This window comes from Palaemon carinicauda, chromosome 37, assembly GCF_036898095.1.
Source record: "Palaemon carinicauda isolate YSFRI2023 chromosome 37, ASM3689809v2, whole genome shotgun sequence".
Classification (NCBI taxonomy): Eukaryota; Metazoa; Arthropoda; class Malacostraca; order Decapoda; family Palaemonidae; genus Palaemon; species Palaemon carinicauda.
In genome coordinates, this window is record NC_090761.1 from 29915157 (window position 1) to 29934277 (window position 19121).

General features: G+C 39.2%; 1 long non-coding RNA gene across 1 annotated transcript in view; it reads right to left on the minus strand.

Moving 5' to 3' along the window:
- LOC137629053 (uncharacterized) overlaps positions 1-18427 on the minus strand; it is a 193552-nt gene extending 175125 nt beyond the window's left edge. The window contains exons 1-2 of the long non-coding RNA XR_011041432.1: positions 18208-18427; positions 13369-13512 (exon numbers count right to left, since the gene is read on the minus strand). This is a non-coding gene — a long non-coding RNA (uncharacterized lncRNA). The remainder of the gene's footprint in view (positions 1-13368; positions 13513-18207) is intronic.
- Between the last annotated feature and the right edge of the window lie 694 nt (positions 18428-19121).

A 19121-nucleotide genomic window follows, 5' to 3' on the forward strand; every position in this document is an offset into this window, starting at 1 on the left:
CTACTAGTACAGTGTTGTCGATACCATTAGTAACACTAATGTTCTGAACTGCCACGATTTTGTATAATGATTTCTAGTGGACTATATCAATAAATCATCATTTTGTCGAATATATTGATCATGAAATTATCGCCTATCTATTAAATTTCTGCCGGTAAAACGTGAGTTTTCTTTATGATTTCTGTGAATTAGGTAATGAGTGTTCTATCTGAAATTTAGTTATTTCTAGATTGGGTCTGGCAACAATGCGTTTTATTTTACTTTTGCCTAGAAATCTCTTTATGGTTTGCTCGTCTCCACCTTTCATTTCCTAGGTAAGCCTACTACCTTCTTCCAAAATCTGATTTACCCATAGCTTGGAAAAAAGATGGTAATGTAGGGTAGGATGTTGTGGGGCTCTTAGAGTACTGCAGCATGTAAATGGGTTAGGAGAAGGTCGAAATGCCAAGTCCAGATTCTGCACGCTTTGTAGCATTCCGAATTTCTAACTAACCGAGGTGTATTTCATTTCAAAAATCCGACGACACCACGTATCGGTCAGCCTAATGTGTTCACTACATTACTTTTTATTTTCCTTGCCACTGAGGGCTTTATCCAGGTCTTATCACTCAAGGCAAAGCCCTGCGTCCCACAGGACTACAACATTTGTTTGTCCTATGCATTTTTCAGTATCAAGAGAGCTATGTAGCGTAACTTGTTAATTGTCAAAATCACGGTATCTTCAATTTTTTAAATTCTTAATATCACCAGTCCTTCTGATGTCAAGAGGGAACTTGTTACACAATCTTGGGGCCGCATATTTGAAAGCTATATACAATCTACATTCAAGGCATATCTTGGCTCCAATAATTTGAAACAATCACTAACTATTTTCGTGTGAAAACGATTTTTTGGCTGCACGAATTCTCTCAAACATTAAATTGTACGACCAGTTCTGAAGAAATTGAGGAGTCATTGCACATATCTTAAAATCTACTGTGGCTTTAAAAGGCTGCCAGTACTATTCAATTGGTACAGTCGTAATCCTCTCTCGGGGTGGGACACCATTTATCAGTCTTGCTCCTCTGATTGACATGTCTTGCAACATCTTAAAGTTGCACTTCAGGTAGATTGAGTTACAGTAGTCAATCCTAGTAACAATACACTTAAACAAAAGTTTATTAACAGAATATCAGCAGCAAAGTAATGGTTAGTGAATGCTGGTGAACTATTAAATTCGACTGTACTTCCATTGAGTATGCTTTCATAAGGCCAGTGGAGAGACGCTGGTACCAGATGGACGAAGGCACGTCGGAACATTGCTCAATACTCACGCTATTACTTTCTAAAGGTTTCAAAGGCCGCCCATGAATAGCAGAGGCAAGGGATAGTGACAATACTCTGGCTAGCAGGATAATGCCCTATAGGCTGACCATATATGAACATGATCAGCATTTAAGCCTCCTCCTCACCCAAGCTAGGAGCAATAAGGGCCAGACAATGGCTGCTGATGACTCAGCGGGTAGACCTATAAGTTCCCCCAACCCCACCCCCTCCTTAGCCCACAAGGATGGAGAGGTTGCAGATACTACAAGAAACTATCGAGTTTGAGGGGGTGTCGAACCCCAATCTGGCAATCGCCAGGCAGGGAAGCTATCTGCAACATTAATCAAATATGTGAAATGCTGAATGCCTTGGAATGTATACAATAAAATAAATGTGAAGTTCCTGTAGAGAGTAGGGTTCCCCAGCTGTATGGGACCAGAAAAGCATTCTTTAAAGTATATATTTATAATACGGATATCTTCCATTTATAACCGTTTTCCCTTGGAATGAGCGTCCTAAATAACCACATGCTTACCTCATATATTCTCTATAGGTAGTAGGTTGGCCAGGGCACCAGCCACCCGTTGAGATACTACCGCTAGAGAGTTATGGGGTCTTTTGACTGGCCAGACAGTACTACATTGGATCCCCCTCTCTGGTTACGGTTCATTTTCCCTTTGCCTACATACACACTGAATAGTCTGGCATATTCTTTACATATTCTCCTCTATCCTCATACACCTGACAACACAGATTACCAAACAATTCTTCATCACCCAAGGGGTTACTGGACTGTAATTGTTCAGTGCCACTTTCCTCTTGGTAAGGGTAGAAGAGACTCTTTAGCTATGGTAAGCAGCTCTTCTAGGAGAAGGACACTCCAAAATCAAACCACTGTTCTCTAGTCTTGGGTAGTGCCATAGCCTCTGTACCATGGCCTTTCACTGTCTTGGGTTAGAGTTCTCTTGCTTGAGGGTACACTCGAGCACACTCTCCTATCTTATTTCTCTTCCTCTTGTTTTGTTAAAGTTTTTAGTCTATATAGGAGATATTTATTGTTGTTACTCTTCTTAGAATATTTTATTTTCCTTTTTTCCTTTCCGCACTGAGCTATTTTCCCTGTTGGAGCCCCTGGGCTTATAGCATACTGCTTTTCCAACTAGGGTTGTAGCTTAGTAAGTAATAATAATAATAATAATAATAGAATGATAAAGCATTTCAAGCATAGAGGGATTCTAGCATTTTGCAAAGGTCACCCATCAAAGTATCTAACAGTCTTTGAAATGCACTAATCAGATAACACTGCAGTGAATGTGTTACTGCCGTGCATGACTTTCACGCACGCACACATACTATACAGTATATATATATACATATATATATATTATATATATATAAATATATATATATAAATATATATATATAAATATATATATAAATATATATATACTGTACATACATATATTAACACACATACAGTATATAACCATATGTATGTAGGCTATGTGTCTGTATTGTGTCTGTCTTCTTGAGTGAAGTTTGTGTTATATATCTTTTATTTTTCATAGAACTCAAATGACTGTCTCGGTTGTTTAACTTCTCCTCTAACGTTATAAAACTAATATATATACATAAACACTCACAAGGTAAAATGGGTAACGGCATAAAAAATAAAAATGGTAAAAAAAAAAAAAAAAAAAAACAATGAATATTGGAGTTCCCGATGAATAAAAACCAAAGCCACAAACCATCTTAATGACATATTCTCTCTCTCTCTCTCTCTCTCTCTCTCTCTCTCTCTCTCTCTCTCTCTCTCTCTCTCTCTCTCTCGCTTTATGGTTTCCATTTGGACTTACCTAAGGGCAAAAAGGAAGCGTCCGGGGTAAGGCATGGGTCAGAGGGGGGTGGTGTCAGTGGTGGTAAGAGTCTCGGCCGACCGACCACCTGGGTGAGTAACACCTTGCAGAAAAAAAAAAAAAAAAAAAAAAAAAAAAAAAAAAGTGTTGGCATTTTTAAAGAGCCTCCTAGTGTGGTCGGTGTCTGTCCCAGCGCCCTCTTTTGCCTCCAATTAGCTTTAACTAGAGGGTCAATTCTGCCGACGCTCTTCTGTTTACTGAAGGCAATGAACGCCGCCTCTCACTCATTTACCCATCATCTTTCTTCTGCTCTTTATTTTTTTTTTTACTTACCTGCCCCTCTCTCTCTCTCTCTCTCTCTCTCTCTCTCTCTCTCTCTCTCTCTCTCTCTCTCTCTCTCTCGTTACGCGCCTTAAATATCTAAAGCCTGAGGAATGATTTAGTAGAAACTAATGTTATAAATGAGCAATTTAGAAATTAGCATTTACCTTATCGGCATTTATTTTTTTTTTTTTACTTACCTGTCGCTCTCTCTCTCTCTCTCTCTCTCTCTCTCTCTCTCTCTCTCTCTCTCTCTCTCTCTCTCTCTCTCTCTCTCTCGTTATGCGCCTTAAATATCTAAAGCCCGAGTAATGATTTAGTAGAAACTAATGTTATAAATGCGCAATTTAGAAATTAGCATTCACCTTATCGCCATTTATTTCTTATTTCATATTCCTTTCTCGTACGATATTTTTCTATAAAATGCTAGTAACTAACATATATTTTTCAAATGATGTTGATAATAACACTGATAATAATTGCTTACAACAATCTGAAAAAAAAAATAACAAGCCGAGAAAAAAAATTAATGTTACCGCAATCAAAGACTGAAATCAAAATTGAATTGTATTAAATTAAATTTTATCGTCTCAAAATGAAATAAAAAAAAGTCGCACGTGACTCGATTCCAATGTCGATGGAAGACACAAGTGATATGAAATGATCCCAGAAAAACCTCAGACTGCCATTTTCTTTTACATGAGGGAAAACGTTCAAAAATTATTGTTTTTTTCTAATACCATTTAACGTGAGGCGAGACGTAGTTTTGTTGTCAAGTCTTTAATCTCTCTCTCTCTCTCTCTCTCTCTCTCTCTCTCTCTCTCTCTCTCTCTCTCTCGTGTGGTGTCGAGATAGTTCCTTTTCTCCTCCCTCTCTTTATCTTTTGTCTATATCAGCCGGATTGTTTTTTTACTCTGTATTCGATATGAACCTGTAGTATCTCAACAAAGTGCTATTACATCTGTTCGTTTGTTTGTTTCGCACCAGCATTCACACACAGCTATACACTCATACTCTGTAGTATAAGTGGTAATCAACATTTCATATGTGCTCAAAACGAATAAATTTGAGCATCTAATTTCTGGGAGAGCGCTCGCGATATAAAATGCTTGTAAACTAATAGAAGAAAATCACCTTACTTAGGTAACACCTACATAAACGGATTGTGTCGCCAGTGTACTGTAACTCACACATTGCACTGTCGGTACTGTCCTAGCTACAGTGATTTTATAGTCTATTTTACCTTTCTTTATGAGTCCTTCTTTTGACCTTTCCCCAAATTACAAATCAGGGATGAGTGGCCTTACCAGTCTCAATTCTGTCCCATAAATTATATAAACTACTTGGGTATCACTCACTATCTCTCCTTGTGTCATTATTACTGTTAAGCATCCTATAGTGTATTTCTGTTTGGATTTGTAAGCCTGTCCATTTGTCCCCTACTTTATTTCATTTAGCACCATTATGTTTACTTGGTACTTATTCATCAACATTTTTTAACTATTCTAGAGTGTAGTGACTTCGAAATAATCTTCCATTTGTGTAAGTATTAACGGACAGAGCTTCTTAGCACCCACATAAGCCTGAGACTGGGTACCATCCTACTGTGAATTTAGTACTTAGTGAAAATGTCACCACCACATTTAGCATTGTTCCCAAGTATCCTCCCACCGCCCAGATTACATTGTATTTACACACCATCAAGGTTTGCCATCGACCCACTGCTAGCAATTTCTATGTATGAAACAGTTTGATTTTGCAGTGGCTTCCTTCTAGAAAATTTGCTTATCATGAGTAAAAAGTGAACTTCATCTTAAATAAAGTCAGAAACTAAAGAAGAAAAAATCGATAACAATTATAATTGTAGGGTATTTAATGCTGTTGGATGTGAATCGGTTACAGATCAAGATGTGTCAATATACTAGACTGCTCAGAGTAGGTGTAAAATTTTTTAAAGTTTAATCTGAAGCAGATATTTCAATATATGTTTGTGATTTTCATATGTTCTAACATTAAGGGAAATTTCATGGGACTTTACCGAGATAAATACTTGGGTATTTCTAGTAAAAACGCAAGCAGGGCCGCCCTAAGCAAAAGAAATCTATCAATTTTCATCCTGATTGGAAATACCACTGGTGATTTTTAGAAAGCATGGAAAGCTTTATTCTATGTATCCAACTTTTGAAGATTAATTTCCACTATCCAATACATTAGGCTAATCTGTTTCAATATGGATTTTAACTTTTTGGGGTTTTTTTTAAGAATTTGAGATTTTATGAAACCTAATAGTAAGCAATGAGAAAAAATTATGTTTCCATTTACCCACAGTCCCATATAGTCGACAGGGACTTTACAAAATGGCTGATGTGAAAAATTTTTATTTCAATATCTGAGCATCTATATAACCTTGAATTTTTATTTTGACAGCTAAACTACCATTTTCAAGGGCAAGGAATCTATAGTTAAAGATATGTAGAGGCCTTTGTTATAGTAATTCTTGCTAATGCTTACTAATTTTAAAAGACATTCTGGTCATTAGGCAAGACCAATCTCAAGGATATGTTTATCTAGTGGTGTGATTATTGAAGGGGGCCTATATCATATGTTGAATAGGTTACTATACTCATGTAAGTTTGTGGTGGTTGTATTGCAGCCTATACACGTGAGTGACAAACCAAAGGCTGCTAAAGAAGCTACTTGTCAAGGTCAGGAGCCCATCAACGGGATGCCATGTATGCTATGCTAGTATGATGTTGAAAAGGGCGTAGTTGGTACAACTTCCCCAGATAAACTCTTGCCAGCATATGCTGCACATAGTAGAAGAGAGGGCCATTGCGCCTGATGGAAAATATGTTGAGCCCAACAACAACTACAAAGCTATACAAAGAACCCTCTCTGTACTTATTAGCCGAGAGATGAACAAGCAGGATTTGGAAAAGGTAGAAGTTGTACAGACCAAAGTTTCATTCTAAGACATGTTGTTCAGCAATGTGTAAAGTAAAGAAATCCACTTTTGATGGCATGTGTGAAAACTGAAAAAGCCTTTGATAGTGTGGACCGACCAATTTTGTGGAGAGTCCTGCATTATTATGGAGTTCCTCTTAAATATGTAAATTTGATTGTCTGTTCAGGAGCATAGCAAGTGTAAAGTTAATGTTAATGGAATACCATTAAATGAATTTCCAGTGAACAGCAGAGAACTCCACGGGAATGTGTTGTCACCTATGTTGTTTATCCTCCCCATGTATTTTGTAATGCATAGATCATTTGGAGATTGTGGGGCAAGATTGAATCGGGTTGGTACTGGATATTAGCTGACCTAAAATATGATGATGATGCTGTCCTTATTAGAAGGACACCACAAGATTTGCAATTTTTGCTTACTAGAATGCATAAAATATCATATGAGGTTGAGCTCAAGATAAATAAAAGAAAGACAAGGATGATGAGATTGCAATATGCAATGGAAGATAAAATATCATTGGAAGGAGAAAGGATTAGTAGGGGATACGATCAATCCACTATTATTCAAGTCCTGTGCTATCTGTATACCATCCAAGTAACTACATTCAAAGCAATGGATAGCATTGGTGCCCTTGGCTCGGCTCTCCCACGCTAGCACACCCTGTCAAATCAAGGGTGTTCTGTAACTAAATATATATATGTTAAACTACATGTAATTTACAGCAGATAACTAATAACGAGCTTATTGAGCAGCATTTGGGACACTAAACTAATTACTTGCATACACTGAATAATTTATTCAGCTGATACTCTATACCTGTGCTGAGTTTCATAGCATCTATTGTGTCGTCTTGCGTTGACAGCCACTCTGATGGTACAAAGAATCCAATAAGTAAGTTCATGGTTCCAAATTTCTATTCTATATAGTAAAATGTGTATGATTTAACACCAGGATAATTTAAATAGGACACGTCTTCGTGATTTCATTGTAAAATGCAGTATTTTTTTATATTTAATAATGCCCATCTGGAAAAATGGCCGCCATCATGAATTTTTAAGAGGCTAAAGCTTTTCATCAAAAGTATGCGTGCAATTTTGGCGTTTGTTTTTGGAAATGTAAGCTTCTTAAAATTTGCTGTTATCTGCTCCATTATAAGGCACAACAATGCTAAAGATAAGAAGTTGCCTGGGTGCATTGTGATTACCCCTCGAAGCCCTCTGTCGATAAGGTTAAGGTTTAAAAGCGAATTGCAATACAATAAAGTGAAGTTTCCATGACTTTTCTTATTTGGTCTATTATATAAAAAAAATCTTTATATTTCTGTATGTTTACTGCTTGTTAATTTCAATCCAAGACATATGCAGCCTTTTTTATAGAATAAGCCTATTTTCCTAATCCATTTGCATCAACATTCATCCCATTTTAGAGCCTCAATGGAATTTATCTACTCATCATTGTATTCTTTCAAAGAGAGAGAGAGAGAGAGAGAGAGAGAGAGAGAGAGAGAGAGAGAGAGAGAGAGAGAGAGAGAGAGAGAGAGAGAATCCAGTATGTCATTTTTGGCGTCACGATATGACACCTTAAATGACAGTGCAGAGAGCGATTATTGCCAGCGCTGGAACCGAGTAAATACTCATAGGAAAATACCTTCTTATATCTGAGAAATTAAAGAAGAGAGGCAGGACACAACCTCAATGAAAGACCAGCCAATGAAAGACCCTAGAGCCACAACATGAAGACCCTTGCAAATCAAGGCATTTAGAATCTGGATAGCATTAGATGGGGTCGAGGCTTCGTCAAGACCTCAGAATCATCGAAAGAAAAATGAGAATCATAATAGGAATGAGACACCTGGAGGATGCGAACAGTGTTATCGAATGAGCTAAATGTTATGAAAAATGTCATTGCATATTACACCTCCACTAATTCTACAAACGGCAATAAAGATGCAGACGCTACTACAACTGTGAGTGTTATTGCTGCTACAAATAATACTTTGCAGCAACTATGATTATGAATGCTACCATTGTTATTATTGAAGTTGGTGACCGGAATTTTTTAGGTTTACAGGAACTGAATTATAGAGACAGCGTGAGAAATCTTAGTCAGTTGCCCTGTGATGGTTTGAAATGAGAGAGAGAGAGAGAGAGAGAGAGAGAGAGAGAGAGAGAGAGAGAGAGAGAGAGAGAGAGATGGGTGTTTCTGACATAGCAGAGGGGAAACGTCATAATAAAAGATTGGTAATTAGAAATGGCACGCCATAATTCGGAACGGAGGCTCCCGTTAGATTGAATAAAATGTCCCCCACAATGCTAGTGCATTAAAGAAGACAATTTATCCCTATTAAATTGTAATCCATTTGGGGACGATGAAGGGATCCATTCCTTCATTTTCTCTAGGTAGTTTTAATGACTGAAGAGAAGTTAATTGTCTCACGCTTGAGAAAAGTAAGTAAGGTATATCATTTGAATTATAACACTTTGGTGCAAAGGCATCAATGGGCAATTATCTTTTTCCTGATTTACACAATCAAAAACTCTAACTAAAGAGATTATATTGACTATTGAATTTTATTTCTTCATTGTCATTATTCTGTTCTGTATCCAATTCTTTGAGGTCATTGAAACAAAAGTACGCAGTTTGTAAGTATTGAAGAATAGAGAATGCTTATTTATGCAACTTGCTAAAATATTTTAATATCTTACAAAAAAAACACCGTTTTTATGACTGTAATAAGATGCATAGCGCTTTTCAACGGACAAAAATTCTAATTTTTTCCCCACAGAAGAGTCAAGACATAGGCTTCTTAACACACATGCATAGATAGGTCTCATAAGTATGATCTAACTTCCAAAGCTATATTATGTAAGTACGACGCACATTCAATTAGCAATGAGAAAATGTCAGGAGAGACATTAAATAAGATTTGATCGAAATACTACTACATGGTGAAGTACATATACTCTATAAAATTACTAACTGGCAACTTCCTATGTTTGCATGCCTGAGCGCAGCTGGTTCCACCACGTTCAAAGCTTCTTAGGTTTACTTAACACAAAACTTGATGGCATAACATTGCTCCAAGTTTCCCTGCATCTTGACACGTGTTCACAGATCAGCAAACCTGATAAGACTGATTCGGAACCAGTCTGATCCGGTTTGCCGATCTGTGAACAGGTTTGCCGATCTGTGAACACGTGTCAAGATGCAGGGAAACTTGGAGCAACGTTACGCCATCAAGTTTTGTGTTAAACTTAAGAAAACCAAACAAGAAGCTTAAGGAATGTTGAAGGAGGTCTATGGGAATGAACAGATGAGCCAAGCAAGTTTCTATCGGGGGTTCAACAGGTTTTCTGAAATAAATGAGCAGGTTGAGGATGAACCCAGATCTGGAGCACCGAAAAGTGCACGCAAGGAGGAAAACATTAAGGAAGTGCAGAGGTTAGTGATGTAAGACCACCTAATATCTGTGAGGATGGTATCTGAAGCTGTTGGTATTAGTACTGGCACAGTAGACACAATTCTGACCAAAGATCTAAAGCTCCACAAAGTCAAATTCATACCGAAGATCCTCTCCGACGACAAGAAGCAGTTTTGTGTGAAATGTTGCACTGACATTCTCGAAATGATAAAGGCTGATTCAGTTTTCCTGAATAAGGTAGTGACTTGCGACGAGAGTTGGGTGTTCACCTATGACCGTAAGAGCAAACTTCAGAGGGCTCAGTGGAAGCAAGCAACCTCCCTCAGGCCCAAAATAGCAAAGATGAGCAAGTCACAAGAGGATGCTATGGTCATTCCTTTCTTTGACTCCCAGGGGCTCATTCACGTTGAATGGGTTCCTCAGGGTCAAACCATCAATAAGGAATATTACCTTACTGTTCTGAAAAGGTTCAGGGAGAAGATGAAGAAGAGGCCTCAGCAGTGGAGGAGTGGTCATTGGTGGTTCCACCAGGACAATGGCCCAAGACACAAGTCAAGGCTGGTGACCACCTAGATGGCCGAGAGGGAAATGAAAGTGGTACAACACCCACCCTACAGCTCTGACATGGCCCCTTGCGACTTCTTCCTGTTCCCATACATGAGAGGCAGCCTCAGGGAACCAGATTCCATTCAAAAGAGGAGCTGAAAGAGTCATCGGGAAGCTACCTGAAGGGACTACAGAAGAAGGACTTTGAGGAGGTCTTCCAGGACTAGGAGAGACACATTGAGAAGTGTGTAGATGCGAGAGGTAATTATTTTGAAGGAGACAAAGTTTTGTAAGCTTATGAAAATAAATAGTGTCTCTCCTGACATTTTCACATTACTAATTGAACGTACCTCATGCACTAGCAACGTGTTCCGAGGGCTTTCCTGGATATCAGAAACTAACCCTACTCAATCACTCTGTCCCACCACACCCCATCAACCACCCCTGGCCCAGCTCGAATTTTTGGCTGCTTGTTGGAGGTGCTTGTAGGACTGCAGCCATCCCATTCTCTTAAGGGCCTATTACACCGGCGACTGTTCATGCAGCAAGGCTCCGTTCGCCCTTCTTTAGCTGTACAAACGCTCAGTACCTCCTGTTTGAACCCGATTCGTGTAGACACATCAGTGCTGTGTGAAATCGCCGCCAACCGGCATTTGTTTACATTCATTCCTGGGTTGACGTGAGTGTGTCCAGGCTCCAAAAAATCATCATTACTTTACAATGGACATTTGAATATTGAAAATGTACAATCTCGACCAATCCTGTGGAATCTAAGGGATCCTTCCAACCACAAGAAAATCCTTAAAAACATATATATGGTGAGATAGCCAGGAAACTTCATGAAGTGTTTCCACATGTGGAGGGAATTAATGATGCAGGTTTATGTATTGTCTTTAGTATGTAGTCATAGTTTAGTTTTATAATAATAGTAGAACATATTAGGCCATATTTGATTGTATGAAGGAAGGTACTGTAGGCTAATCAGCAAAACCATGGCCTATGGGTGGGGAAAGAAAATCCTAGCCTAACCTCACTTGAATATGATTCAAGGTAAGGAGGGCTAGGATGTAGCCTAATCTACGTCAGAGGGAGGAGAGATTACCTTGCTATGAAGGTAACGGGGGAGGTGAGAAAGTATACAAAAGCCCAGGCGTTAGGTTAGGGGCGAGGGAGTCGACTACCACCAAGATCATCGAAAACCCTTGTATACTTCCTAGAAGGAGGAAAAACATGTGCAATCACTGAATCTTATATGTATAAATGCCTCACATCTTCATTTCATAATTTTAACACTAGGAACACTTATTTTATCATGCATGAAAGTAAACTAAAACACCTAGGCTATCGACCCTAGGGGCTAGGCTAGCAAGCTAGCGAGAGGATTCGGCTACCTACACTCGCCGAAAACGAATACTATCGGCATAATATAACTAATTCCTAGCAATGAAGACTAAATAACTAATACTGACATTAGTTATAAAACCGGGAAGGTTGTTCTGGCTAACTAAATAAAGCATGCGATGCGAACAACAGCGTCAGCGTCATGACGCCTCCGGTTAAGGCAGCAGCTCGCCACTATACACGGTATTTTAAGATAAATTGGCGTTACTTTACGGCCAGAGCTGATTTATACAATACAAGAATATGGTACTCGACTTTCCAGAAGAAGGCGGGGCTGAAGATTGCAACATGATGAAACTAATAGCGAATAACTGGGAAAAAGACACCTGGTCAAAGACGCTTCGAGTGAATGAATGAGGAAGGCGCGCAATGGTGACATCAACCAAGATGGCGGCGGTTGTGACGTCACCGAGTACCGTAACAGTAACGAAGGAGGAGAACTTAATAACGGCTCCTCCCATAACTTGCCACACTTCCCCCTCGAAGCATAAACGCTATGTGGGGTGCAGATAGCTATGTGGCGTGTCAAGCATACGTCCCCTGTTATCATACGATATCCTAAAGGGAAACCTTATGGGTACTCGCGCCAGAAGTTAGAATTCTGTGAAACCTTTAGTTTAATTCTCTGGGAATATCTACTGTAGTCAAATATACCCAAAGGAAGCTACTGAAGGAACCTTCCATCAGGACGACATGGCTATCTCACCCAAAAATAGATGTTTCGCTTCACTCAGAATCCGTTTATTATGTAGTCATAGTTTAGTTTTATAATAATAGTAGAACATTTTAGGCCATATTTGATTGTATGAAGGAAGGTACTGTAGGCTAATCAGCAAAACCATGGCCTAACATGGCCTAGCTAAGCTTCGCAAAACTATGGCCTAGCTAGGCTACGCAAAACTATGCGCCTAGCTAGGCTACGCAAAACTATGCGCCTAGCTAGGCTACGCAAAACTATGCGCCTAGCTAGGCTACGCAAAACTATGCGCCTAGCTAGGCTACGCAAAACTAGGCGCCGAGCTAGGCTACGCAAAACTAGGCGCCGAGCTAGGCTACGCAAAACTAAGCGCCTATCTAGGCTACGCAAAACTATGCGCCTAGCTAGGCTATGCAAAACTATGGCCTAGCTAGGCTATGCAAAACTATGGCCTAGCTAGGCTATGCAAAACTATGGCCTAGCTAGGCTATGCAAAACGATGGCTGTTTTTGTGGCCAGCCAATGTTTGGAAAACTGATACTTGATCTAGCTTAATCATAAACACCAACCCAACCTTTGTCGATCATGTGATATAATACCATTAGCATGTGACAATATGTAATAACGGCTATTTCGTGATAAATACTTTATCAACACTTGACTAGTGGCAAGCCTACTGTTGTTGCTTAATATACTGTAACAGATAAAAGCACTCTAGGTAGGATATCATAATTTAAGTAACAAAACAGGACAAAACGTGATTATTTAACACTTTTGAGATTTGTAAAAGGATACAGAACCTAACAAACCCAGGACCCCCTTCCCAGGTCACAAACTAAAACAAATAAATCCTTACCTTAAGTTTGGGAGGTCGAAGGCCAAGGGTATTCCGCTAACAATTGAAGAACTGTCACAGACCCTGTCGTAGATGTAGATGGTGAGGGGTACCAGTTTGGCGGCTTGGAAGCAGGAAATAAAGTAGGCGCTCGTACTTCTTGTGCTGGGGAAATAAACACACTTTAGTTTGCTAATTATTGAAAAACGAAACTGTACATTAGAATACATATTACAATAATTTTCACCTGACGGATAAAGACATAGAGATAAATATCGATTAAAATACTCTTTTTGCATTCCGCCACGGAGCGTAACTCTTTATATCCCACCACAGCCTTTCGATGTTTTGAGTACTGTATGTCCACCTGTCTTGGGATCCACAAAATTTTCTGGATGATTTACAGTGAGGTGCACATACCCTGCAGTAGCAAGATCTTTGTATCCTTTCCAGGAATCACTGTGGATTACGCTCTCGGCCTTGATATAACATTGCATCAAGGGCAGAAGGATCTCGTCATTTCTTGGTTGGTTCACCAAAAGGACCACAAAAATTTTTTGCTCCCCTGCTCCATACCAACGAACACCCACACACCAGACAAAGGTATACCTCTGTTATATTTCGACCTACCAAACTTAGATTCATCCACTTCGACGACAATGCCATGCCCACCAATAGCCGGTGAGTTCTGGCAGTAATTTTCCGTGACTTCCGAACAATAAGATCTCCAGTTAAACGAACTTTGTAATGTCCAGCCAAGGTTATAAGTGATATTGCCGTGCAAAAAGGACCTTTCAAGGAAATGATTCACGAATAGCAGTATTTCCCACGCTTGAACATGAGCCTTTTCCAAGAGAGTGCCCTTAAATGCAGTTACGGAAAGACTGCATGCACTATGCTTCCCCTTCTTAGTAACCATGACTGATCGATTACAAGCTCATTGATTAACTTGAGATCTAAAGACACACAACTGTTGGCAGGAAGGGCATTAAGCATTTGAAGGGATGACTCCATGTCTCTGTAGGAACTCATATGCATGTTTATTTTTTCTGAAAAAGAGGGAATGTATTTCCCACTCCCTAAGGGAACAACCTTTACATGTCGATTCCATGATGAAACTGAAGAGAAAAGGGGATGGGGATAGGTGTTGTAAAGTATATACATCTGGGAACTTATGAAGAAGTACTTGTAAACTGTTAATTGGGTTAAAAAAACATCTGACATATACATCACTGTAAATGAACAGGAAGTTCCCCAAAGCGATTGAAAACAATGCATGCTGATAAGTACCCTTCAGTCTCTCGGATGTAAACAACGGACTTAGAGTGAATTACATACTTCATATTTAAATCGACCAATACTCAAGTAATTAAGCCCCATTCAACATAGAGAAAAATACCAAACTAGTCAACGCTCGTCCATTTCTCAAAGTGATTTTCAGTTTCGCTAGCAATTTGAGTATCATATATTTACCTTACATTGACATGAAATGCCACAGTAATTCACATTTATTTTCATAAGGAGAAGTTAACTTCTTCATCGTTAATTATATCATTGCGAGTTATTCATTGATGATTACATATTTGTTTTTCAAATGTAAATAATAATTTCGCCACATAAATTGCCTTAAAATGTAAGTAGGCTATGTGAAGGTGGAACTGTCAAAAGGGGGGGCCCCACCTAGGAAATAACCAATTCAGTGACAGGTTAGGTAGGTGTTTTAGAATCTAGAAAAATTTGTCGCAAACTTTTTTGCAGTAGGAAAATTTGCCTCACCACAGGAAATTTTGCCATAGGAAAAATTTTGTTGCTGTATTCGCCGTCTGTTTGATAGGGCGACTTAAACCTATGTGCACGATATGCACTCTTTCTTTACAAACTTTTTCTTACAGAAAATATGCTTACAACAAATTTTCCGGACACATGAATTTTAGGTTAGGCTAATGCTCCTTTAATTCTGAATATTGACTATTCATGCCTCAAATGTTGCATAGCACATGTACAGAGAGAGATTGTCTTAAGTTAGGTTAGGTGAATTGCTTCATTAAACATGTACAGTATGAACATACGCTGGCCATGAGACATTTGAATCCCCTGTATTGAGTATATTAGAGTACAGTATATTAGACTTCTAGTGTTTTTATACAAGCCTTAAAGTTGAAATTCTAACCTAACATACTTAGCCTGGCTAGGAGGCTTTACGGTAAAGTTGTATTGTATTACAGGGTGTTCCCTGTTGTGCCAATTTATAAAATACCCCTTTCAATTTCATAATTTTTTTCTTGCAGATGCTGTAGTGATGAAATTTAGCATCTTAAAAACAACTTTTTGAAGGGAGCAGGCTAAAATAAAATAAAAAGTGGCTCATGAGAAGACTATGTCCCAAATTGGAGGTTCTTTAAGCTAATGTTTCTGACTTATGGTTTCTGTATGGTTTATATCATGGGGTATAGATATTGTAGTATATTTCATTATTTAAATCCATACTTCCATAATTTATTGCTTTAAGTCACAATTTTTAATAGTCTATTTTTGGTTCTTTTATTGAGGCAGAGTTGATTTGTTTACCATTAATAATGGTAGGTAGAGGAAATTGTTACATGTGAATTTTGGAAATTTTTCTTAAGGCTCTCTGTACACTAGTTAGTTCTAGAATCGAGTTACTGCCACTCCTTCACCTGGTAACATAATTGAGTATGGTTTTGCAAGTAGGTGAGAAGGATATGTTTTCTTTTTTTATTTTATACAGAGTTCTGTGCAAAAATGTATGTACATTGTTATAAAAGCCTATCTCAGAGAATACTTTTTTCCAATATCGCTTAGACTGAGGGGTAACACTTTATGACCACTAATCGTTACAATATGGCATACAAAAGAAAAGATTCTGTACCAGGCCCATAATTTTTTATTTTTTCACATTGCATTATTACATTTTCCTCACCTTCAACCCCGGGTTCCTACTCTGGGTGGTCCCCGTTATTGGCAGTGAAAATAGATGTTATTTTGAAGAAAACGGGCATTGTTCTATAGGAAATTTTTTTTTCTTTTAGTAGAAAATGTTCCGTCCTTAACTATAATAAAAACCGCCTAGTCATCCCTCAACCATCACTAGCCTGGGTTGTAGCTTAGCAAGTAATGATAATGATAACAACATAATAAGGTAAAGTTTTGGATTCAACCAAATTGGGAAATGTATTATATTAATATATTTTCCTAGTAAAGCACGTGATAACAAAACACTTCTTCTCAATACATTATTGTCGCTAATGCATACTTACAGAGAAAAAAAATATTTCAGGAATTGAAGGTCTTGACTTTTTCTAAGTTTAGTGTTTATCTTTCCATGGGCACGCAAGGTAGCTCTTGTTCGTTTGTATGTCTGTTTTCATCTTACTTGGCTCCGCCCCATTGCGCAATGTGACAATATTTACTTGAATGCGCATTTGCTCCTCCCACTAATGTCGCTCCTCCAATCAAAATACTACTGGGTTCTTTTCAAGGGTTATTATTGGACGATTCATTGGTCTCTCAGTCTTGTTTCAAGGATCTGTTTTTCGTGCAATATAACAGTGTAAACGATACTCTTTTGTTTTTTTCCCTATTTCATTATGGGAGAAACCCGTGATTGTCGTTTGTTTTCGGTTTTCAAAAGTTCCGGTTTCTATATTTTCATCACACGTCATTTTACTGTCATGGATCCTCCGGTACGGTTGTGTGAAATATGTCGTTATTCCTATTTTGATGTGATCGGCCGATTTCATGGGAATTATAATGGAACTCCTGAAGTAGTGAATCGTTTTCTAAGGGAGCATTCCGTATTACCTTTAAGTGTCCAGTGTGGTAAATGTGATTCGCCTTTACATTTTCGTGAGGATAGACATGTGTGGTATTGTACCAAATCTGAACGTATTCCAGTACTTGATGATTCAGAAGAGGGTCAACCACAACCTTCCACATCTTCATCGTCATCTTCCGTTTAAGGTAAGAAGTGATTTAACAAAATATATATATTCAAATTTACCCCTGGTTAAAGGGGGGGGTCGCAGGGGGGGGCGAAGCCCCCCCCCCCCCCGGTAGGGGTACAGGGCCCCTAGGTTAGGTTAGGTGGGTTTGTTAGGTTCTGTGGTGCCCTGAAAATTACTGTGGCCTTAAGGGGGGGTCGCAGGGGGGGCGAAGCCCCCCCCGGTAGGGGTACAGGGCCCCTAGGTTAGGTTAGGTGGGTTTGTTAGGTTCTGTGGTGCCCTGAAAATTACTGTGGCCTTAAGGGGGGGTCGCAGGGGGGGGCGAAGCCCCCCCCCCGGTAGGGGTACAGGGCCCCTAGGTTAGGTTAGGTGGGTTTGTTAGGTTCTGTGGTGCCTTGAAAATTACTTTGGCCATAAGGGGGGGTCGCAGGGGGGGCGAAGCCCCCCCCCGGTAGGGGTACAGGGCCCCTAGGTTAGGTTAGGTGGGTTTGTTAGGTTCTGTGGTGCCCTGAAAATTACTGTGGCTTTAAGGGGGGGTCGCTGGGGGGGCCCTACCCCCCTCCCCCCAGTAGGCCTAGTTAGGGGTATGGGGGAGGGGTGCTGGAACATTAATTATTCATTTATTGCAAATATCATTCAATGCCCCAACACCCTCCCCCCCTTCCCCCACCCAAAACCCCGGTTCCCAAAGGGTGTCCCCCATAATTGGTGGGATGAACTAGGGTATACATAGTAAATCTCTAAATCGGTTGGTTTGCAGTCAAAATAAACGTTAAATTCATTGAAACCACACTATTTCTGATGCAACAAATATATTTTTATTGCATTTTTCCAAATTTGGCTGAAACTAAAAATTTACCCATAATAATAATGAAAAAGATAATAACATTGTACAAACCTGTAGCTAAATGTCGTAGGATAATTGCTAGTCGGTCTTCTGGGGGTACTACAATCCTCATGTCTGTGTCCCGTTTCATTGTGGATGGAATAATGAGCTCTGACACTTCTAAAGACTGTTTTCTTAATCGCATATAATTTCTGTATATGGCATAATCCTCTAAACCCACTATTTGCACAAGATTATTGAACTGGATGACCTCCGCAGGTCTGTAACTAGGGTTGAGTCCATAACTATCTCTTCCTCCGTTTTCTTCCACCTATACTACCATTCTCTTCTTCTTCAGCCATGACTATTACCACCAAAAACATTGCCATGGTCATATTCTGGTCATTGGTGTAGAGGTTAGACATTTCCATGATTGCCTAACGAGTCTTGATGCTATCACTGTTACTGACTTCCTAAGATTTGTTTCGGTCTTCCAGTTCCAGCTGTTGCTTCTCGATATCGAAACGAACAGCTGATCATGTGTTGCTCCCATTGTCATGGCAACGCAAACTTTGCTTGCTTAAATGGCTGCGTGTACTTTGAAAACCGTGTAATGGTTTTTTATATCAATCTGATTTATAGACGGCATTTTCCTGCATGAAAAATTGTCCGTGTAATAGCCGCTTTACCTGTCCTATTAATCTTAATCCAGTCAAACACAAGCGCCGCTTGTGTCTGGAAAACCGCAGCGGCTTGATTATACGATACTCTTGTGTGTGGATTCTAAGTCTTGTCAGGTCATAAGTTCGGCTTATTACCTGGGATAACCCTCGGGATCACCGGTGCCTTTATACAAATGACCAAACTTTGAACCAGAAGAATATGAAAAAGGAAAGCGAAGAGAGAACAAAATTATGACGAGAGCGAGAGCCAAACTCCACAATCAGGTTCATTTTCTTTGAAAGACCAATTTTCAGCATTTTCAC